This window comes from Apostichopus japonicus, chromosome 17 (assembly GCF_037975245.1).
Source record: "Apostichopus japonicus isolate 1M-3 chromosome 17, ASM3797524v1, whole genome shotgun sequence".
NCBI classification, from domain to species: Eukaryota; Metazoa; Echinodermata; class Holothuroidea; order Aspidochirotida; family Stichopodidae; genus Apostichopus; species Apostichopus japonicus.
Window position 1 is genome coordinate 7,862,299 of NC_092577.1, and position 24,894 is coordinate 7,887,192.

At 37.9% G+C, this 24,894-nt stretch overlaps 3 protein-coding genes and 1 long non-coding RNA gene across 5 annotated transcripts in view; 2 read left to right on the forward strand and 2 right to left on the reverse strand.

Annotated features, from left to right (window-relative positions):
* The window catches only part of LOC139984541 (NLR family CARD domain-containing protein 4-like), a 313,255-nt gene that overhangs the window by 48,587 nt on the left and 239,774 nt on the right, over positions 1-24,894 (reverse strand). The gene's annotated exons all lie outside the window — the stretch shown is intronic.
* The window catches only part of LOC139985139 (uncharacterized), a 33,410-nt gene continuing 13,353 nt past the window's right edge, over positions 4,838-24,894 (forward strand). For both annotated transcript variants that reach the window (XM_071999378.1, XM_071999379.1), the window contains exon 1: positions 4,838-6,956. The gene's annotated coding sequence lies outside the window, so the exon portion shown is untranslated. The remainder of the gene's footprint in view (positions 6,957-24,894) is intronic.
* Positions 14,692-24,894, reverse strand: part of LOC139985136 (C-C chemokine receptor type 1-like) — a 76,407-nt gene continuing 66,204 nt past the window's right edge. The window contains exon 2 of the transcript XR_011799296.1: positions 14,692-14,715. The gene's annotated coding sequence lies outside the window, so the exon portion shown is untranslated. The remainder of the gene's footprint in view (positions 14,716-24,894) is intronic.
* On the forward strand, positions 19,669-24,810 carry LOC139954767 (uncharacterized). Its single transcript, XR_011788174.1, has 3 exons — positions 19,669-20,418; positions 21,866-22,080; positions 24,008-24,810. It is a non-coding gene; the product is annotated as an uncharacterized lncRNA (long non-coding RNA).

Here is a 24,894-nt window from a genome sequence, read left to right on the forward strand (position 1 = left end):
TACACAAATGATCACAGACCTGATGAATTTTCTCCTTGATAAATCTGATAAATGGAAAGTTGAGTTATTTTGTATTTTCTCTCTAACCTCCAGGTGATACAGTTATCAACATTTCTTTGGTACATTTCTTCCAAGAAAGTGAAAGAAAAAGTCAAGTAGGAACACATCACTGATGTCATAACTTCCTCTGTGGATGTGAGTCTGGTGAGTCTTTTCATAATAATTTCTGAACTGTCACTTTGTGAAATGATCATGGGTTGTATTGGATACCTTTGATTAAATCTACAGGCCATATGTAGGTGAAGACAGCTTGCATTATTAGTTCTATAAATAACATCAAATGCCTTTTTTAGATGCCACTTGTTTTATTGTGTAGAGCTAACAAAATGTTCTTAACACAATTAATACATTGTAGTATGCAGTGGTGGATGGAAGATTCCTCTAAAGTGGAGACAGCTACTGATAGATACCTCAATTAACATTTTATAAGAAAACTTCAACTTCTGTAGAAAATAATAATTGCCCACATGCCAGACAAGCTAAGTTTTTCTAGTATGTACTGTACCTTGGTCTGATCATGGATGTGTTTGAAATTGAGAATCTATGAAGTATCAAGTCTTTGAAGTTGTGCTTTGCCACCTGTAATCTTGGTATTGTGTTGACCCATTAATACAATAAATCAGATAAGAGCGAATGAATAAGGGATTCTCCCGGCATCTGCTATCAGTAATTGCTATCTTTAGCTGGTATATTCCATATAACTAGTATTGCCAGTAGTCATATATCTTTTAAATAACTTTGAATATGCATGAAGCCATGGGGGTGCATCCACCCAGTTGGGACAATTTTTTCTATTCTGTGGTCTAGCTACAGAGCACTCATATTGTCAGTATGAGATGTATGAATATCATGTTTCAATCAGATCAAGGTTAGGAACTGTTTGTTCTGACAATTATACTAGTGCTTTGAAAGCATGATGTTGGAGTACAGTTTAGAGAGGTAGTAGCATTAGGAAATTGCCCCAACTGGCTGGGTGCCATGTTCAATGCTATCCTAGTTGACATTTGACTCATTTAACTCTTTCCATTGCTTGCAGGAAATGGTTCTAAATTGCACTAATTTAATGTTGTATACATTGGCATGATTTAAAGTTGTATTACAAAAATGTAGTTGTAATGATGATCGACCCATCCCTAGAATGAATGTAAGTCAAATTTCATGCTCTCCCCCTCCTCTTCCCCCTCCCGTCCCCTCCCCCAACAAACATCAAATCTAGACAAAGGGTACAGCAGGGTTACAACCATGTATTATGTATTATTCGTGGGGACTTTAATCGCCAGAATAAATTCAAGGAGGAATGGGGGGGGGGGGCAGTGATCTATAACATGCAGGGAGACTACTTTTACAAGAATTTCTGAAGTACAGTATATAAAGATATAACCTGTATATGCAGTACAACATACAAAATTGATTTATCTTCAACATTACATCAAGAGTTAAGTGCAAAAAGTTAATCATAGAGCTCATCTTTTTTATATAAAACAATAAGGCATCTATTAGACCGTAAACCTCTAACTCATGAAATGGCCACAAAACTTGCACATCATGAAGAATGGCTACACTCATGTGCTCTTGAAATTACACTAAGCTCTTGTGGGTTACTCCCAATGTTTCTGACTTGCTGTTACATATTAACCTTAACTCATTATCAGCATGTTGGTTTACCATGCAGGTACATAGACAGTCACAGTTTGTTGGGTACCTAGGTTTTTAACACAGAGAAAAAGAATATTCCTTCTTATATCTACTATATCACAGTGCAAATGGTTGACATCAGGTTTACCTGTACATAGAAATGAGCTACATAGCATTAAAACATACTGATCATTATGAATCTTTTAAATTTCTCTTTGTCATTAAACCTTGAATATATAATTCATGATAGAACCAGCTGATGTAGGTAAAGGAGACTGGGAAACTACACTACACTTCTAAAGGATAATTGTTCACTGACCCACAGCCCCCCACCCTCCCCTTTCCAGTCCTGGTATATGAAAGTGACCTAAGTATGAATATAAAAATTAATAACAGTTGTCACAAAAATAAGTAAATCAATTTGAATATTACCATTAATAACCAGACTGCCTTCTTGCAATATGGTCACCTGTTAAACCCCAATGAACCAAATGTTATCTAGATCTATAACTGCTAAAATAATTCCTCCACTTTTCATCATTTCTTGCATGTGACCAATATTGTCAACACTACATTATAGGATGTGCCAGCCTATAAACAACTCAGTGATCATGGAAAGCGAATTTAAAAGCCAGTTAGACAAGCATCAATGATGTCATGAGTTTCATTACTAAATTATAACTCCATGGTTATGTTGTTAAATGGTGTTGGGTTTTGCTGTGTACATCTAAAACACTTTGTAACTTTAAACTTCATATGCTAAAGTGATGAATGCTGAATTGCATATTTCTGGCACTAAAATCTTGTTGAAATCAATCAGTTACATAGAACTGTGTTATATATATATGGGGAGTTTATATGTGACAATTCGCCAGCAAGTTACAGTCATCGGATACCCATGTCTGTAAAAAAATGCATAAATAAAGAGATGTTACCGTAGGTCTATCAAGGGATTCTAATTGCTGTCCACAAACTGCCATTGCCGATCTATTGATTTGAAAATCCTGGTCCAGCAGAGTCTTTGGGTGGATAGCTTCATCCTTCTTGCTGTGTTACCAACACTCTTTAGTTCTTGTTATTGTAGTCTAGTAAGAGACTATGACTTTGAGTTTAGTTTCTGTTGGTCTTTTATCTGTGGAAGGGGGAGGGAGGTGAGGAGGGTAGGTGGTACTCTTGATAAGCTATTTTTACCATGTTTACTCTTCTTAAGATGACCTGGCACCATTTTGCAAGTGATGGTACCCATACCATCATGGCTTATAGTTAACATCCTTCACACATTTAGTTGGAAACACATGAATATCATATCTACCCCCCCCCCTTCCAATCCTGGCAAAGCTATCATAATCTCTTGGTAGTCTTGGATCACCTGTCAACTCCTCCTTAACCAACCAATGAAAAATGTTGGAATTTGTACTTTACAAAACAGCATAAATTTGGTTGTCTTTAATTATGCTGTAAATTCTATGTTAAAATGTTAAAACTCCTTTTGGATTAACAGTGTTTGTGCTATTTCATACCACCAGTAGGATTTTCATGTATTACTTTATACAATGCACTCCCCAGAAAGTATTCTTTGCTATTTTCTCAACCATTTTGGAATATTGATTGCATATAAACTTGTTTAGAATCATTTTCTTTCCTTTACAGATTGTAGTTACCGTGGAAAGATCAGGAAACAGTTAGTGAGAAGTAAAGATCATCTTTAGTTGCTGTACAAGTGTTGCTCGCTTCTCACAAGGTTGTACAAGGTCATACTTTGCTAGTACTGTATATAAAACATGTATCAGGAATGTTGAAAAACTGAAATTTTCAGCTGCCAGGACTAACAAATAAAAAGTATATTTAAATTAATCTAATTCTGATAGAGTTGCTTTTTAATAGTGAGGGTATTGTTTTGTTGTATATAGGGAGAATGGTGTTGGGGTTGGGGGGGGGGGGGAGGGGAGTGTGGAAACTCAAACTTTGAGAAGAAAAGACAGACAAAGAATAAGGGGTTGATAAAGACATTGTTTCTTACAAATTTTTCTGTAATATTTCTTGATGACATCATCCATTATTGTTTGTAATTTGCTAATTTATATCTCATTTAATTGATATAATCTGTTTTGATTTCTTCTTGCAAATTGACAAAGCATGTTTTACACTCATAGAAGGCAAAGGTAGCAAGGAGATGGGGAATTTTTTGCAGAATTTGTTTCTGAATTTATATAGATAGTTATATTTCTTATTCTATCAATACTGCCGTTGTACAATGTTTTGTCTTCGTAATTTATAGAAAGTACGGTGGTTGTGTTATCAAGAAGGCTGCCTCAAGAGGCTGAGTGACCAATATATTTATGAACTATGAATGGTGTGTAGGGCCAGAGACAGTATACTTCGGTTCTGTCCATGACATAGGCCCAACCCTTCATAATTCATGTTCGCCTTTATATACAGAACATTAATGTGAATGGTAATGTAAAACCTAATTAACTGAAAATGCCATGAATTTCAAGACGGTTATGTAGTGAGGTGAAGTTTTGAATATTCAGACTTTGGTACTACTTCTATATCCTCAAGGGGGTAACACTATTGACCAATTGCTGGACACCCTCTTCACCCTACATAATAGTATCGTACTGCAGTTAATGTAGTAACGGCTTTGTATACATGTACATTACTCCGTCAGTTTGCATGTAGCGATGTGAACTGTATCACTACGCTGAATAGTAGGCACGCTAGCGTGGTGCATCCCAGACATTCTGAGCGTAGGTTTCCAAATAAACGAATCAAATGATCTCGTTGGGTTGAAGCTGTTTTCCCTCCCATACTAAATAAAAGAAGACGTTAACGTTAATACCAAAGTGTCGCCTGTATTGTTCTTACTGTTCTTTACCGAAGGGCTTACCCATTACATCCCTCTCCCGTTTGGCCATGTCCCAACAGTTAGTTAAGGCTAAGTATGTATTAATACTCCCTCATATTTATGTATACATTTGATGATCATTCATAAGATGCTGATTATTTTGTATACTGATTAAACCTGAAATCCTCTTTTTCCTTTGTTAATCATTCCCAGCCAGTTTTCTCTTGTTCATTTATACTTGTATAATTATATTTTTTGTATAATATAATATATTGTTATGTTTGTTCTATTTTTCCTAACAGGGTCAGCGCATACCCCTTGACACGCAGTAGTTTAGTATGCATGGGTAGCTGCACCTTTAGATTTTCACTTCCTAAATGACAGCAGGCATACCATAATGTGAACGCCTGGTTAGTATGCGCTATATTTCAGTTAGCTTTTTTTATTCTTTTTCTTATGACTTAATTAGTCAGTATTGCGCAACCCCAAGATTCTAGGCACGTATCATAGGAATTTCGTACAATAGGTAGGCTACACAAGGTCTATATTACCCGCTCGTGACTGTGTGTTTATCGTGGTTTCACGGGTTTTGTTAGAATAACAATACACGTAGAGAGCTCCTAAGAGTTAACCTGCGTGAACAGTGTATAGTATAATGTGGAACAGCGGTTCATTAATATATTTGTTTTATATAGGCTTATCAGTTTCACTGTTAGCCCCAAGGGCGGCGGAACGGGGGGGGCACAGGTGGCACGTGCCCCCCCACTTTTCCTCAGGTTAAAAATGTGCCCTTTTCCTACATAAACATTGAGGTGTCTCAAGTTAGCAAGAGGCCAGGGAACCAGAATGAACACTCGGGAAGGGCCGTTTCCAGCCATCTGAGGGGTTTGTAAAACAATTTAAGGCTGCATCAGTCCAATCGAATTTCTGCCAAGTGCCCTTTGATGTCGGTGCCCCCCCCCCCCCGGAATAAAAGTGCTTCCGCCGCCCTTGGTTAGCCCCTATATCAGTGTCCATATGATTTTATTAAGAATATCGAGGCACAGTTGCTACACGGCCCACCCACTCGGCTCATTTGCCCCCATCCCCAGCAGGTCCCTGTTTGGCATGTAAAACATAATGATAACACAACCCGACAATTTATTCACACCTAAATTCCCTGTATGGCTCCATCTTAGCATATATAGTATATGGCTACGATCAGAATGCCCTATAGCGTGCTTTATATCATCAATAACCTGTTTCAAACAACAAATAGAGCAGAGCTTATAAAGTAACGTAAGCTCCTAGTTTCTCCCTACAAAGTGATTTTACCGAATAAAAGTTCTAAGTGTAAATTTCTAAACATGAGATCTCAACATTAAGAATGTTTATATGCAACTTACATGGCCTGGGAATTGTCATTTCCGGTAATCTGGGATTCTTTTTTGACAAAACATTCTTGGTACGTTACGCGCCAACCGATGGTGGCACTCCTCTTAGATAGTGTCATGATGGTCCATTTTGGGAATAGCCCACACACTAAAACCTTCTGAAAAGGCCCTGGTATTTGCGCACATCAAAAACACCGCTATGTAACATTTAGAAGATAAATTATGTGTCTTGAGGCCCTGAAGTATCTTTATTTTATAGGGTTTCATGTTTCGATAAAGTGAATGTGCCCATATACCAAATAGTGCTCGTCAAATATACTTATTATACCATATATGTACATGTTGTAGACGTTTGTATAACAAGTTATTCTTTGTGTGCATAGTTTCCGTTTTGGGTTTAAGTTTCAATTTGAATAATTATGATAAATTACAACATGATGATAAATAGTTGTCTTTCTTAATTTTAAGTCGAATTACTTGTCAAATGTAACTTTTGTTGAACTATATTTATGAATGACATATCATTTCCCTAGACCCCTGCAGGGGCTTCGCCCCTGGACCCCGGACGACAAAGTCTTTGCGCCAAGGCGCTCGCGGATTCCTTCAGTTGTATCCATGTTTATTCATGAATGTACCCACCCCCCTCCCTCCACCGGCCTCCCCTCCTTTTCGGACTGGCGGCCCTGATCAGAGTATTCATTATTTTAGCTTAAAATCAGCTTAACAAAAGGAACGTTTAGCAGTTCATTTTATAACAATCCGGTGTTACCGACCTCCGTCGCTTAGGCGGGAAAAAAAATAAGATGTGAGTTTTTATCCAGTGAAAATGGCACGAAAATTACGGCAGGAATGTTGAAATAAAACAAGATTTTGTGGATGTACAAAAGAAAGATATGTCATATTCCATGACTTGGCCTGAACATGACACAGAGATACACAATATTGAAATGAGCACCTTAATCTTGCTTTATCTGCCTCGATTTACAGCGAGAATATAGTCTCGTGCTGAAAATGAAGCTTGCATACGAAGAAATGCCCAGGTGAGTGTTACTATCTCTAACCTTTCCTGCCCCCTCCCCCGTACCCACATCTCACATCTCCATTTTCTACGCTAATTTCAAATAAATTGAATGACTTGTAACTTTGAGGCCTATAAGCTAGCGCTGAAGAAGTATCGTACATAAATTTTGCTCTCTTCTGAGTCTCTGTGTACCTGCAGTGTTGGAACACACTTAAGTCAGTGCAATTCAATATGAAATCGTTTTGTTATGTTTACTTGTAACGGCGATAACAATCAAAATATATCACGCTACTCACATCATTTATTTAGCCTTCCGTCACCCGATATTAACATAACAAACAAACAGTTTACTTTATCACTGATATAGTTATCTGTTGATACTTTGATCCTGTATGCATATTCTATATTAGCATCGTGCATACACATACGCATCAAACACTCTCAGTGAAATTTTCAGGAATTTGAAAGGGGGAGCACATTTTGCGATTGATATGGGGGAGGTGCTAAGGGTAGGGGACGTCTCCCTCCCCTTTGAGATATTTTTGAACAATTGAAGGTCCTTAGATGCGATCTGGTGCAATGTTTTGCTAGTTTCATCATTTTCATACGATATCATATTATCAGCAGATTTTGTTTCCTGTTTGAATTCGTTTACATGTTAATTCTTTTACATATTATATCTGAAAAACAAACAGCTCTCTTTTTTTTTACAATTTTTCCAGTGGGACGATTCTTGTTTATTGTCAAATGTCTGAATTTAATACATTTGACGAACTTAACTGATGGACAATATATAAACTTTCATATTTTGTAAGACAGCCAGATGTGCAGTGGCCTAAAAACAAATATCGTTATCGCAGTGTATTAGCAGTGTAATAATTATTTATAGGAAGTGCGTATCACGTACGATTTGCTAGTTTTGCTTCATAACTTAGGGCGAATCATAGAAAGGATGAGAACGCACGTTGTCGACGTCGTTGTGCATACGGTTCGTGACACTCCATCGAGTGCTGTTAGGTAGGCAATATGTGTTTTATTACGCAGTGGCCAACTGTAGGCTTGTAATAGGCTATAGGCTAAATTTAGCTAACTGCATCTGCCAAACTAAGTAAGTAGTTGAATCAGTAGGCCTGAATGTTACTACAATTATAATCGAGTTAACGGAGCTGACGAGTATTCAAGATCAAAAGAGCACTGACAATATACCATGCTAAAAATCAACAGCTTTTAACATTTTTTTCGACACTGAAAGGGAGGGAGTAGTCGCTCACCCTGCTAGGTTCCTCTCTTTGTGACAGTTTCCTAAATAGACAAAGCAGCTCTGTTAGTGACAGCTCCGTTATTATAATAGGGAGCTCTCTCTGTGGCAGATCCTCCTTTAACCAGGCAGCTCTCTTTGTGACCGCTCCCTAACCAAAGAGCGCTCTTTTGTGACAGCATCCTACTTTAAAGCAGGGAGCGCTGTTTGTGACAGCTTTTAATGATACCAATGAGCTCTAATTATAGTAGGGAGCTGCCTCGAAGACAATAAAAGAGCCTGTAAATTAAAAGTGAAATGTTGACCTAATATTACTGTGGCACGCCGTTATAACGTTGTCTCTGCATTATCTATGATATATCTATATATAATGCCGTTATATATGTACAAGCGTTTGTATAATATAACAGTTATTTGACTAATATAACTAATAAACTTTGTATAGCATGTGTATTGATCGGTAACTCACGTGCACTGCCCGTGAAAATAACAATACGTTATGGACATACAACAAAACCGTTATATTGTATATTAACGCTCACCATTGGTTGTATATAGAAAATAAAAGTTGAATGCTTTATACACTGCATGACCTCAATAACGAATAAGTTGTTGTCAAGGGTCGGTATTATTTTACTTGGGTGGTACACGTTGAGGAGTGTAGGTATTCATTTACACCAAATGGGGTGCCACTGATGGATTAATCACAATAGAAGGAAAACAACCTGATAACATTTGGAATCTTTTAGAGGAGAGAAGTTATATCATTAAAGGAAATTAATTCTAACTTTTTTATTTCAAGGCTCTAATGTACTCCTTAAAACGAAAAAACGGCGCATGTCTTTAGGCTACACAGACGCTACATTTGTATGGTTCGATGACCATACACTACACTCCCTGTAAGGGTTGTTACTACATGAGTATGGCTCTATGACCATACACTACACTCCCTGTAAGGGTTTGTTACTACATTGGTATGGTTCGATGTCCATACACTAAACTCCCTGTAAGGGTTGTTAATACATTAGTATGGTTCGATGACCATACACTACACTCCCTGTAAGGGTTGTTACTACATTAGCATAGTTCGATGACCATACACTACACTCCCTGTAAGGATTGTTAATACATTAGTATGGTTCGATGACCATACACTACACTCCCTGTAAGGGTTGTTACTACATTAGCATAGTTCGATGACCATACACTACACTCCCTGTAAGGATTGTTACTACATTAGCATAGTTCGATGACCATACACTACACTCCCTGCAAGGATTGTTAATACATTAGTATGGTTCGATGACCATGCACTAAACACTCCCTGCAAGGGTTGTTACTACATTAGCATAGTTCGATGACCATACACTACACTCCCTGCAAGGATTGTTAATACATTAGTATGGTTCGATGACCATACACTACACTCCCTGTAAGAGTTGTTACTTCATTAGCATGGCTCGATGACCATACACTACACTCCCTGCAAGGGTTGTTTGAAATATACCATGACAAGGAATTTTTTGCATTTCCAGGTGGCCTCAGATGCAATTTGGTGCAATATAGCACACTTCAACACCCACTCCATTTTGTAAACTTAATTTTGTATTTTCAACTGGCCTTAGATGCAATTTGGTGTTCCAAATGAGATTTTTTTTCTCATTTGGAAATGAAAAAGGGGTTTTCTGACCTGCGAACCGGAGGGGGGCGGAATGATACTTCCGCCCCTCCACATTTTTCACTGGGGGCTCCCCCCCCCCGGTTCCTACGCCCTTGAACTATACGGTACTATGCAGTCCGATCGAATGATGTCATGTAGGCCTACTTCTATATGTAACGGGTCAAATGCTGACTGGAAAGTGAAGAAAAAAATTCAAAAGAAGTATTGGTTTGTGCTAAATATTTTCAAGTTACTTGACTTCTCGACATCAGTTTACAACAACGAGCTTAAAAGGAAAAGTTGTAAATTCTGGCATCACCTTCTCCTCCCCTATCTAGCTCAATCCGAAGTTAAATTCAAAGGATCCTTTAACACTAAATTATAAAGTTGCGATATCGATTAGATCCCATTTATCGTAAAAGGAGAAATCTACCAATAACTGTTACCTCTTTCGGCACCCCCCTCAACCTCCAATGCCACTTTGTCTTGGTCGTACTGCCCTATAGAGATTGTGAAGTTTTCATGAACTTTCTTTCAGATGCCATATTCAAAGGGGTGTACTCATTTTGGTGGTTTTCTACATATCTGTTATTATTATTTATTCTTAATATATCTCTATGTAATACTCTCATGGCTGAGTCTTAGCTGTTCCTGATTCATAAAAACACAAGACTTCTACAATCAGCACCCCTCCTCCCCCACGCTTACAACCGCGCACCTTTATTTCTATAAGTGTTTATCTTTCTATCAAATATTACGTTGATGCAGATCAAGGTATTTTAATCTTTATTTTTTGTTAGGCTTTACCTTACACTTTCTTCCTCGTATATAATAATGAGTCTCTTTTTTAAAAAAATACTGATTATTTGTTAAAGAAAATAGTATCGTTAAGTATATGCTATTGTATGCTTTATCTCTGATATGTAACAACGTACATTCTCAATGTCTGTTAGGTTTAATGGTTATTTCATATTTCATTTTCATTTCCTTTCAAATTGCATTTATCGTATAAAAGGATAAACATTTACGAGATTAGTAAACCAGGGGGCTTGCGGCAACCCCACCCAACCTACAATACCACTCTGCCTATACACCATACATATGTAACGAGTATTATTGACCTTCTTGCAGCTCCCATAAGTCGATTCTCAAAATGACTTTATTTATGAGTTGTTCGCCCTTGAAATCATCATGTTGTGTAAATAACCTCACAATTAATGAGTCTTTAATTTATTGCTATTTATAAAAAAACAGAGAATCATTCTACGCGATGTGAAGAGCGAGCTTTTCTGTTCATATTTGTTTAATGAAAGGCTGTATGTCTGAAAGTTGTTTTTATATCCTATATGTTAAATTGAGTCTCATTTCAAATCTTACCGATACTTCACAAGCAATGTATATATGGATATTAACGTATACAATCAGCGTCCATAGCCTATTTGGGTAGAGTGTCCACATATAAAGCGAGAGGCCCGGGTTCGATTCCCGGTGGAGGCTGGAACTTTTTTCACTGTTCTAAACTTTCCAACTCATTATGTTTTCAATTATATTTTCATTTGCCTTTGTCGTTTACCTCCGTTTCATGAGCAAGTTTAATATATGAAACATTGTTCAAAATATTTTAAGTTTAAATTAAGATACATCCTCGTGTTTTGTCGAATGTGTTTAAAGATAAAAAAAAAGTTGTTTGGGTTGGACAGAATCATTATTTAACTTATTATGGCCTTGTTTGATCCCTTGCCACCTTATATTTCGTAAATTTCGTTATGATTGGTGAAATTGGAAACAAAACTTAACAGAAACCTGTAATATAGGTCAAATAACTGCATGAATTAGAACTCTCAGTGCTTCAAATACGATGTTTTTGTTATCATTTTAAACTAACGATCTGTCATTTACTAAGTGACAACGCCCTGCTGGTAAAAGGAAGTCTTTGGTCCTGCTGTTAATGTTATGTTGGTATTTCTTTTAACTTGACTATACATTATATATCCAGCACACATTTCCACCATGATTCCATCACGTGAAGAGAGCATGTAATATGCTATCAGGAATCTTACTTTGGGTTTTCATTTGTCAGAGCAATATTTACTCTAATTGAATTTGTGTCACATCTACACTGACATTCGGCTACGATGTCTAACAACTCAATCCATGAAACTAGTAAAATATTAATTTATTGTTCATACTTACGTCATATCTGGCACCAATCTCCAGTAGCTGTATGGTAGATCTCTGTAGTAGTCTACTGTGTGAGTATCTATTGATTTCCACCACACTTGAACACAGATCCCTGACGGTGTCCTTGATTCCATCTACCTCACCAGTTTGTTCCAGGATGCAGAGGATGGCAAACTTATCACCGTCTGTCCTGCTCTTCAAGTATTCTGTTATCCTCTTCCCAACTGCTGAGCTAATCCCACAGGTGAATCGATAGAGGTACTGAAGATTAAATGGATCCACTTTATCAAGAACATTCTTCAGCTCAGATGCATTTCTTGTAGCAGCTACAACTTCTACCAGTCTAAAACACGCAAACCATTCACAGAATAGTTGATGGTAGAACCTTAAGTCAGTCATTGTCTGTATGTCTGTGGTAGAAGTCTGTTCGTTTGTCTCAGCAGAAACTTCTTCCTCTACCAAGACACCAACTGCAATATAATGTTGACAAAACCCTTGACCTAGTCGTGTACAGAGTCCATCCTTACGCCATGATAACTGTTGGTTTTTACCGCAGAGACCTTCAAATGCTACTTTACTCAGTTCGTCGTGTTCCTTTTCATGTTCGATCATGTGTTCCTTTGCGTGTTTGTCCAGTGATTTGTTTCTCTTGTGACTATGGAAACATTTAATCATGTAGCGAAAGAAACCGGTAACTGACTTAAATTTCTGAAGATGTGCCTTTTCGTGGGTCATGTGAGAAAACATTACAAATAAAAGAGGCACTTGACATAGGTCATCCAGGATCGGGTTTTCTTTCAAAGCGCGCTTAATGTTAGCAACGCTTTCTTCGTCTTCCCCGGTAACAGCCTTGCGAATGTACTGGTCGCGTGCTTTTTCGTCAAAGCCAACTAACCTAACATATTTTGTGTTTGATTTGTCATAATCCTTCGGAAGATATCTGGTTGTCAGGGTAACATCAATATCTTCAAACAGATTGCAGGTAATGATACGTCCTACGTCACTTCCGGTAGTTTTGTCCCTATCAGGAAACTCATCATACCCGTCCAGGAGTACCTTAACAGAAGAACAGCTTTCAATGATATTTTTAATATCAGAAGATTTGATACGAGGATCGTTCGGTGTTAAGAACAGTTTAATTGCTTGATATATAGATATCTTGCTGTTCAGCTGCCTCAACCGGAGAAGAATTAGAATCTCTACGTTTTTAAAAGGTGAATCCTTTACACCATTGCACCAATCATAGGCGAGCTGTAGGGTCACTGTTGACTTTCCATACCCGGCTTCTGCTTCTATGATGCGCCGTTTAGCTTTCATTCGAGGATCTGTGAAGATATCTTTGTACGAGTCCACACGTACCCATGGTCCTTCTTTCTCCTTCCTCGCTCCTTCAACAGTGTAGATCTCTGTACCGCCCTCAACAAATACCTTGTCAACACAATATAGTCTGTCCTTGATGTACGGTATGGGCTGGATTGAGTCATATTGTAGTTTATACCTGCTCTTCAGAGAACTGATGAGTATGGCCTTTTTGTCTGAAAAAACAAATCGCAAAATTTGTTTTGTAAACATTACTTTTTGGTCAATAAAATTGGGGCGTGTCAGTGCTTATACATAAACTGGAAACAATTATGGCGTGCAATATGTTTGAAGTCGCTGTGAACGACAAAATGATACCGGTTTAATCGGAGTATTATGCAATTTTATATCGCCTTATATGTGTTCATATCTACATATAACCATTCCAATCGGTTAGGTCAAATTAATAAGGTAGAAACAAAACAATGAAAACAATAAAAATAATCACGTTGAACTCTCGATCATACACTGTAAGAGTAATTACATCCCTGAGGCTTAAATCCTTATCAATGTTTATTTTAAACATCAGCTTTCTTATGCTTAAGTTACTAATACAAAACTATGTAATTACAACAAACCTTGCACTGTAAGGCGCTCCATCGATTATGACGTCACAACAACTTTCGTGACTGGTTGGCGGGATAAACTTGGGTCTTCACTTTTCTTTTCCGTTGAGTGATATTATCCATGATTATCTTTCAAAGCGATGATCTGTCGAATATATATTGATACATAATGCTTGGTTAAAGCTAACTTAACAAAATTATCATAAATCAATGTATAATTCTTAAGTCAACACGGAACAAGTCACTTTACCAACAGGTCTCTGGCTTGACAAAGATTACATCAAAATGAATCTCTCCTTAATCTCTTATTTACTGTTTATTGTTGACACAAAACCTCGACCTTTGAAGTAATCTAATGTTAACCCGCCCTGAAAGAATTCAACTTTCTGTTTTGTTATCAATATTCATGATATCCTTTAAGAACAAGGGCGTAGGAACCGGGGGGCTGGGGGGGGGCGCCAGCCCCCCAGTGCAAAATGTGGAGGGGCGGAAGTATCATTCCGCCCCCCCCCCCGCTTCGCAAGTCAGAAAACCCCTTTTTCATTTCCAAATGAGAAAAAAATCTCATTTGGAGCACCAAATTGCATCTAAGGCCTGGTGAAAATACAAAATTAAGTTTACAAAATGGAGTGGGTGTTGAAGTGTGCTATATTGCACCAAATTGCATCTGAGGCTACCTGGAAATGCAAAAAAAATCCTTAGACCCCTCCCCCAGGCCGGCCATCAGTCTTCAGCCCCCCCCACTCAAAAGTACCTTCCTACGCCACTGTTTAAGAATGTCACCTACAGGTCGTCAGTTTTAGATGGCGGGCTTCACAATTATTGCGAGGCTCTCTTTTAATCGTAGATACAACGGTTATTTATTTACAAGTTAAAGAATCTGCTTGAATTAAGTTTTATGATTTTATCGATGCTAATCGATAGTGACATCAGATAATAATGTACGTCATACGTTTGGCTATAGTTAAGGTTCATTGCAAAAAGGAGGTTAAAATCTGTTTTCTTTTTAAACATTTTTCAATTTGGTCTTGAATGTGTATAATGCAGCAACACAAAGCGCGCACGTGACTAAATATTAACGTTCATGATAAAATCAAAGTTAGTAATTATTCCCTCAGTAACCTTTACTTGATGAAATTAGAGAGAAAGATGACACACTGTTATCAATATACACTCTTGTGTATAGTATTAGCCTACCAGGATAAAATTGTTAGCCTAAGTTAAACTGCTGAGGCACGACCGAGACTCGGGCAAAGGAAACGAATTGTAACGGTTCCTTTATAAGCTATATTAGTTTGAATCTCAAATGATTTATATTTTTCTAATAATTACAGTAAAATAATCTTTACCATGCATCGTTCTAGTCACCCTGATAAAGCAAAATATCAGTCACGTGATTGCTATCTTATTAAACAAAAAATCTTAAAAATCAGTTCAATTCTTAAACTCGTCTGCTTATTCGTTTATTTTAATATTCTTCCTAATTAGCAGGAAGTTTTGTAGAGTTTAAGAATACTGTAATGTTTCACCGTAGTTTTACTGACAAGAACCACATTCCCACCTGGTAAGCCTATTTGAACTTATTCAATGTTCTCTTTACTTCCCACATATATGCCTAACTTATACCATGTCCCATGAACTTCTTACTAGATTAATCTGAGTAAAACTGATCCAATGGTCCATATTCTTCCCACATGATTTACTACTTATTCCGTACGGATAGAAAGTAAGACAAATGCATCTCTCATATGCATATAATTTCAAGCTGATATAAGCCTATACCTTGAGGAATCTGTTTAATGATTTCCATCCCGATTCATTCATTTAAGTTGGACCCAAGCCTAAAGGCGCAAGGCCTGCTATGAAAGTATTACAATTCTACATTTCTGTTTCGATAGGACTCACTGTTAGTATATTTATGATCTGGTCTGCCAACAATAAAGTGAAAGGATAGCACATGTTCTGATTGGAAGAGATATGTTGTAGTTGCATGAATGACCTATCAAATAACCAGGATTTACATAATAAGAGTTTGACTAACATGAGCTTAACATTATTACCTTCAAATTAATTAAATATTTAAATCGACATGGAAATATGATCATACAGACATGGATAATAATTCTTATAAATTGAAAAGACCTTGAAGACGCCATGTTTATATAGTAATATGTTGTCATAAATTTCACATAGCCTGTGTTATTTATGACGTGTTTAGTATATCAGTACATAGTCTGTGTTATTAAGGACGTGTTTAGTATTGCCTGTGTTATTAATGACGTGTTTGGTATATCAGTACACAACATGTGGATTAATTACGTGTTTAGTATATCAGTACATAGCCTGTGTTATTAATGACGTGTTTGGTATATCAGTACATGTAAAGCTTTACACCATTACTGTCTCCTGTACGTAACTTACCAGTACGATCATCGCTTTGTGGGTTAATCATCCAGAGTAGAATGTAAGTCCAGAACCCTTTAATCCTTAAATGCCAGATGAAAACCAGGAAAAAAAGAACTTACGGAAACAGGAATGAAGAACATCCAATTGACAAGATGGCGTCGTGTAGGTCATGTGACGTGCTAACATACGGCCATGAACGCTAACTAGATATCGGTAGGAATCAGTGTATAGATTTAACTGTTCATGTTTTATAGTTTACACAATCAAAGAATTTATTTGATATCTGATATTTATGCCTTGCTGTGTTTATTCTGTCATGTCAGCCTTTCTAAAGTACCTGCTGTACGTATATGCATTGCTCTCATTGACGTCTTTTAATACAAACCATTGTAAGTTTCCGATGTATTTTGTTCTATGTGCGTAATATGCCTAAAAATTACGAAAACTGTTTAGATGAAACTACAAGCGGTGATGGCCAACTCTGTATAGGCTATGTCTTGACAAGAAATCTACATTTGGTTTACGAAAATTAAAACAACGTAAAACCACTGTTTATTACACAAATAAAAAGAAATATATATACATAATTTGACAAAAGAAAGTATAGATATAATGAGCTAGAGCGGGATTCTAACAAGTACGATTAAGATTGCAAGGGACCATGATTAGAGTCCCGTTGTAGAAACAAATAATATTTTGTCCTGTTCATATTGATCGTCCTGGTCATTTCTCCTTTGTTGATTAACTTCATTAAGGCAGGCTTTCAATGAACGGAAGAACTCAGTTATAGTTTAAGTCATCAACACTGCCTCTTTTGTATGAACGGTTAGATGTTTTCAAATTATAGAATCATGTTAGAAAACTGAGAAGATAATTCCTTTTTTTCATTTAAAGAACTTTATATGCTTCAGTTAGGCGACAATATGGTCCAGTAGCGCAATGGCGTTCACATGATATCAAAGGTCTGGGAGGAGAGGTGGAGCTGGGTATCAATTACTCCCTACTGTTTAATGTATTGGAGCCTGAACTTTTGTGCTAGCTCCAGAGGCGGATGAAGGACCTCATAGAGTAGGAGGACTGAGCTGGATTATTGAAACAGGCTGCTATATGAGATGGGAGTCTGGAGATCCTGCCCCGGATAGATAAATATAACTTTAGACATAAAATTATGCACTGTGCATATTTAGACTATAAAGCAGGTCCATATAAGTAATTCTCAACGCAATGTTTACTTATAAATGATAACATAATAGTAAGGGCAATGATACAACCGTATCAAGGGTCCAATTCTCACCAGGATGATTACAACAATCCACAGATTGAACCATCTCCCAATGACTGACGATCTAAGATGTTACCACGACCCACATGCACTATACCCTACACTTGCGCCCGACTGACGATCCGAGGTGGGGCCACGGCCCACATCTCCTGACTAACGATCCGAGATAGAGCAATGGCCCATGTGCCCTCCTCCACCCCTTGCGCACTGTACTGTAGGAGCGTTTAATGCCAGGTACGGTCCCGAGGACAATGCCGGGCCCCCTCTTTTCACTGACACATTTCACATATTGTTTGTTATAGCCCCTCCATACTTCTCCCGGGGGCGCAATATGATTGCGAGGCCTCCAGACTGCAAAATGATGCTATCATTACATCACGTCAACTCCAATTTATACGACTATGCTTGCGTGTGTTATAAAACTCATCAACTTTCCACATCATTATGGGGAGGGGAAGAGAGAAGAGGGGAAGGAGAAGTGGAGGGGTGGAAGGGGAGGTAGAAGCAAGGGAAGGGTAGGGGAAGGGCGGGGCACGTGTTCACATTTCCCAGTGGCTACGGTACTTGATATATATATATATATATATATATATATATATATATATATATATATATATATATATATATACTGTACAAAATGATACGTATACAGGCAGGCATACGCAAGTATCCATATATCAGTGAATCCAATGAGATGTTGTTTATAATAGAGACGACAAGCCGGTACCACAAGACGCAGGGAACTTTGTCTAGAAGAGTCAATTACTGAATCAAAGTTAACTGTTCAGAGAAATCTCGTGCTATGCTAAGCATGGCTAATGATCGAAAACTTGACCAAAGGCAGATCACGCCGTACTGTAAACACAAGAAGCCTATCTCGTAACAATATAACTATAATTCTGGTTTTGATATACACCCAGATCACCGGAAATGGCACTTCTCGGGCTTGAAAATGACCAACCAGATGTAAAACTTTGCCTGAGAACCATTTTTCCCCCTCCATCCAAAACCTTTTCGAAGATTGTCAAATATCATGTTCGATCTCATCGCATCCCCTGTGGATCATTGCTTTTGTAGGTGATTCTACGTCGCGGCCCACAATACCCGTCAGCCCTATTTTTCAAGGTTTTAAGCCCATTATTTTTTTCAGAATTTAAAAATTCACATTTCTCCTGGAATAAATATAATTCAAAACATACCCATATTGATTGAAATTCATCTATGGACAACCAATATAGAAAAACCTCCTTCAAACCCTAACAGACCGGTCAAAATTGCACTTGTAGAGGTAAGTATGATGAAGAATGTTGGTCAGGGAATTTTCGAAAATCCAGGCAGAGTTAGTTTATTGGTGTATAAATATCAAAACCTCTTATAACAGCTACTATAAAACTTCGTTTTGTTGAAGGAAATGAAAATGAAACAGATATTGCCGAAACCAAACACTACACACATAGACAGTTTGGAGGCTATTTATCCTGGAACGCTATTTTTATGCTCACTGCTATGATGTGGTATCTGTTGTTTGCTTTACAAATTTGAATAATTCATGAAATAGGTAACTGTTATCTGTTTATTGTGCAATGCCCTATGTTCTTTTCATTTCGAAAGACGCACAGTTTCAAGTTCATTGCACACTGAAGGCTTCCCTTCTCTATGTGCCTCCAGTTAAGGGAAGATCTTGGAATTTTCATCCCTAGATATCGCTAGATATTGATAGATATCCATACAGTACAGTGTCCTTTGGATATCTTGGGATTTTTCGGGGCCTGATCTTGAGAAATTGCAATGTCGGCAGTGGTCACACTCACTAATGCACAATCCAAGCACTTCGTCCTCGTTCTGGCGTAGTAACGAATGTTCAAAATAGAACGAAATATAATTAGCATGGGTTATACGTAGGTATCAACATACGTGTTTTAGTTTTTTTGTTTTTTTTGAGTGCATGAATGGGTTCGGATATGATTAGGGGAGGTGATAAAGAGGGCAAGGGGAGCAGGCTGTTGAAAAGGGTGGTATATTGGTCAATTTGAAGCAATGTATAAAATAGACAAGGATTTTGTATGGGTTATGTGCGGATATAAGAGTTTTAGTATGTTCTTCTTGGGTAAAGTGGATGGTATCGGATAGAGGGATGTTGAGGTAGGAAGGGCAAGGAGAGCCGGCTGCTGAAAGGGTGGCATATTGGTCCTATTTATTTTAAAAGGACCCCGCCATTTTCTACTATGTATAACATAAACAAGGTATATGAGGAAATGTTTACACATGCAGTTGCAACAATAATCGTTCCAGTGGCGTAATCTGTTCAGTCGGAACTCTTATGAAGCACACACTGAAAAAATAAACTAGTCAATATTGCCACGGACTAACGTTAAATTAGTCTGTAACGTTAGTCAATGCACACGGACTAGCAAAAATCTTCGTTTCATCGCTGCTTCTTAGTTAGTTTACACTGACTAAGGAAAATATAATCGCAGCTTAGTCGGTGGCGACGGACTAAGGTATTTTAACCCATGGACTAAGAACGATACGGACACCCGATTTACGCCATAATCGTAGCTTAGTCGGTGTCGACAGACTAATGTATTTTAACCCAATTCGATTCACTTCAATTTGGAAACCGAGAGGCAACGGCAGCTTGCTGGGCTTGGCATAGTTTCATACGATCACTCTAAGCAACTTTCAACCGTAAATCACCCAAGAAGGTCTTTAGAAGAATGGAGGTATTAACTGCATCATCGGCCTACCTGTTATTCCTTTAATTTGAAGGTAAAATCAAAGTTAATTGTTAGGCCACTGGCACTAGTACTGTATTATGGTTAGTGTAGCGCTACCGTTGTCACGTTGGCGTTTCGCAATACACAAGTGCAATGACAGTGAGTAGCCTATAGGCTTCTACTGGGTACTGCAGTGCATTCTCAACACTAAAGTGTGCATCCTAAACACCAATTAACAATGTGTTATGTGTGTATTGGGCTAGATTGAACAGTGGCACATAATCTTCTTATTTATTCCCAAACAAATGCTGGAACTATAAGGCTCAATAGTTTATTTGAAGTCTACACTCATTTGGTAAAGATTTCCTGTAATTTCCCATGTGAATCTAAATGGGTAGGCTTTGTGATATTGAATAAGCAAGGCTAGACCTTCAAACGTACAGTCACAGTAGGCTGAACAAATTATGTTGGCTAGTCAACGGTATTATATGTTGCGAGCAGTCAGGATGCACGCTTCAGTTCTATTTAACCTTTTCATTTATCATTTTTTAGTATTTAATTTCCGGTCACGCCCAGGAAACAATTGCGACATTCCTTCACGGTCGACTTGCTTACTGTAAGAAGTATTAACCGTTTTTTCTCAGGAAAGCTTGATAGTCTGAAGTTATTATAACATGTGCTTTTAGTATACTGCCAAAAGAGTAAGTTGTTGTATTTGCATTGATATTTTATGTAGAAGTAACGGAAAATTGAGTATGTTTAGTTTGGTCTAATTGCACGTTTTTTTTTCTGTCCAATGTTGTGCAGGGTTCACTTGCGCGAATTCAAATTATTCTGTTTATGTATATGTATATGCATCGATTCTTAGATTATGATGTTTTTTGACATTTATTTGTAATTCAAGCATATCTGTTTAGTAGCAAAGTTTAAAGGTTAAGATTAATTAGTTTTCTCTTTTTGATCCTAGATTGAATGAAACTCATTGGCGTAAATAATAGATCAGATGATACAGTTTAACGCAGTTGCTAAAACTCTGGGTATTCTCTAGTCTTCGCCGGTCCATTATATACTTTAGTACTACTAGTAGACTATATCAAAACGACCGAAGACAAACTTAGTGTAACAAAGTATTGATTCTCCTCTAGCCTAGGTCTAAACAGGCTTGTTATGTGAGCAAGCAAAATAACAACCAAAAACGATTAGGCCTATAAATAAGTTGGCTCAGTGCATTTCTGTTTCTAAAATTTTATATTTTTAAAGATCATAAAAACAAACAAAGATTTAGCCCATGTTTTATTATCTCTGTATTCTGGGCATTTGATTCTGGTTGCAATGGTGATGACACTCTCGTTCAAATTTTCAGCTTCATACAGTCTGCTTCAAACTTTGGGATTGTTTTTTGAGACTATAGTGGAAGCAAATCTCACATAACTTTGTGGTGACAACTTTATTATTTTTTTTTTTCAATTGATGAATACTTTGCTGTTTCTTTCTTCCAGCAGGAATTGAAAAGCCAAATATCTAAGTCAAGGGTGAGCTTTCCTGTGATGTACGACACCAGTGTGGAGGCAACAACAGAAGAGGAGAACTGTGTTATATATGGCTTAAAGACATGTTTTAAGATGATATATTGGTACCCTTCGCAGAACAAAAGAGTTTATCCAAGAGTCCAAAAAGCAAAGGAACAAGTACCACAGAGAAAAAAGATGGAAGAGTGAGTTTAACTATTGTACCCAACTGTTTAATGATATTTAAGATACTTTTCACAACCTGTTTTAAAAAAAAAACCAGTCTAGTATATCATTTACGTGCAAGCTTCATAAGTTTGGTCAAATTTTCACTGATCTGTAGAGCGGGAGTCCAGAGGGTTTGGTTAGCTGGGAAGGTAACCAATTGCCTGGTTCATCACAATGTTCACAATGCATTCCTGTATATGATACCTGATGACTGGCAAACCGACTGTGGTGGATGTGGCTGAGAGAGCAATTTTAAAGTCACCTAATAGCTAACCTAGAGCAGCTTTCATGGTAACCACATCAAAGTAAGAACAATGTGTCAGGTATGGCCCCAAGAGCAACAAATGGCCATTGCCAGTAATTATTGGTGGTGGGGTACCCCTGCCAGTGATCTATAATTGACCCCTCACGGCTGACCTAGGTCAGCTCATGAGGTAACCACTTGAAACCTTCTGGAAAATGTTGGTTAGGACTTCAGATACAAGGGATGGGCATTGCCAGTAAATTTTATTGGTGGGGTACCCCTGCTAGTAGACCCCCAATATGCCCATCCCCTCATTGACCTAGGTGAGCTCATGATTTGACCAGTTGAAACCTACAGGAAAATGATAGGTATCACTTCATATGTAAGGATGGGCATTTCCAGTATTTTATATTGGTGGGCCACCACTGCCAGAGTCTGCCCATCCCTTACATATAGAATCCTGTCAATAATTTTCCAGTAGTTTTCAACTGGTTAAATCATGAGCTGGCCTAGATCAATGAGGGGGGGGGGGGGGGCTTTTTGGGGGTCTACTGGCAGGGGTACCCCACTAATATAAATTACTGGAAATGCCCATCCCTTACATATATATAGAGTCCTGCCAATCATTTTACAGTAGTTTTCAACTGGTTACCTCATGAGCTAATCTAGGTCAATGGGGGATGGGCATTTTGGGGGTCTACTGACAGGGTTACCCCACCAATGTAAATGACTGGAAATGCCCATCCCTTACATATGAAGTGATACCTATCATTTTCCAGTAATTTTTCAACTGGTTTTCTCATGAGCTGACCTAAGTCAATGAGGGAATGGGCATTTTGGGGGTCTACTGGCAGGGGTACCCCCCCCCCAATATAAATTACTGGAAATTCCCATCCCTTACATATGAAGTGATACCATTTTCCAGTAGTTTTCAACTGGTTACATCATGAGCTCATCTAGGTCAATGGGGAATGGGCATTTTGGGGGTCTACTGGCAGGGGTACCCCACCAATAAAAATTACTGGCAATGCCCATCAGTTGTATCTGAAGCCCTAACCAACATTTTCCAGTAGGTTTCAAGTGGTTACCTCATGAGCTGACCTAGGTCAGCCTTGAGGGGTCAATTATAGATCACTGGCAGGGGTACCCCACCACCAATAATTACTGGCAATGGCCATTTGTTGCTCTTGGGGCAATACCTGACATATTGTACTTACTTTGATGTGTTACCATGAAAACTGATCTAGGTTAGCTATCAGGTGACTTTAAAATTGCTCTCCCAGCCACACCCACCACAGTCGGTTTGCCAGTCGTCTGGTTTCATATACAGGAATGCACTGTGAACATTGTGATGTACAAGGCAATTGGTTACCTTCCCAGCTAACCAAACCCTCTGGGATCCCGGTCTATTGGGATCATTATTAACATGATTAACATAATTATTAAGCTTTGAGAAATAACTTGGTGTTATGCTGTGCAAAGCTAATAATAATTTGGTAAAGCTGCTATTCCTGGCTTATAATTTGAGGGATCTAGATTTAAATGTATACCTCCCAATATGTTATAAAATTTTAATGTAAATGTATGTTTATGATAATGTGAGTTATCATGTGCTATATCTGTATCTGTGCTTACACGTATATCATATTTTCTGTTCACAGGTCAATAATGGTGCAGATTTTGGCTTCCTGAAGACAAGTGGGAGGCCATTTGTAGTTAAGAGAAACACTCTTTGTTCGTGAAGACTTAACTGGTGTCGATTTGGGGTACCACTTTAAAACGAAAGTCATGAGGAACCCTTGCCCAAGACTCAACTTTGCATTATTGTGCAGTGCTATACTTTTGCGATTCATGTTTGATCCATTAACTTGTCTTAACTTTGTTGGAAAAAAAATCAGATTTTCAGATTTTATTTACAGTGATTTCTTCTCTATCTGTCGAAAGTCAGCCTTTTGTAGACATCAGAAGTTTTATCAGAAATAAATACTGCCAACGTACACATTATTTGTGTTTCTTCTGCTCTCTTTTCTTTCAGTGATACTAGTCAGTGAAACTAGTAGGGTTTAATTCTTTCAGTGAATCTAGTCAGTACAACTAGTCAGTCGATACCGACTAAGAAAGGTTAGTCGGGAGAGGCACCATCCTGACTAATGTAAAACCTGCTATAAACTAGTCGGTGGCTCATATAAATTAGTCGGTAAAGACCGACTAATGTCACCAACTAATGTAACTGACTAATAAACATTTACCGACTAAAAAATTGTTGATCGACTAAGCTGACGGACTAAGATGACCGACTAAGAAATCCAACTGACTAAGGAATAAATTAGTCGGTATAGCAACTGACTAAGGCTATGTTAGTCGGGAGAGGCACCAGATGGACTAACGTTTTGTTAGTCGGTGAACCAATTTAAGTTTTCAGTGCACAGACTACGGAAAATTGTGTGCAATTCTTCATTTTCAAGTTAGTGTATTACGCGAATTGTCTCTGACAGTAGTTTCCAAGTATCCTTCAAAAGTGTTGGAAGCTTTTCCACTATACTATCCC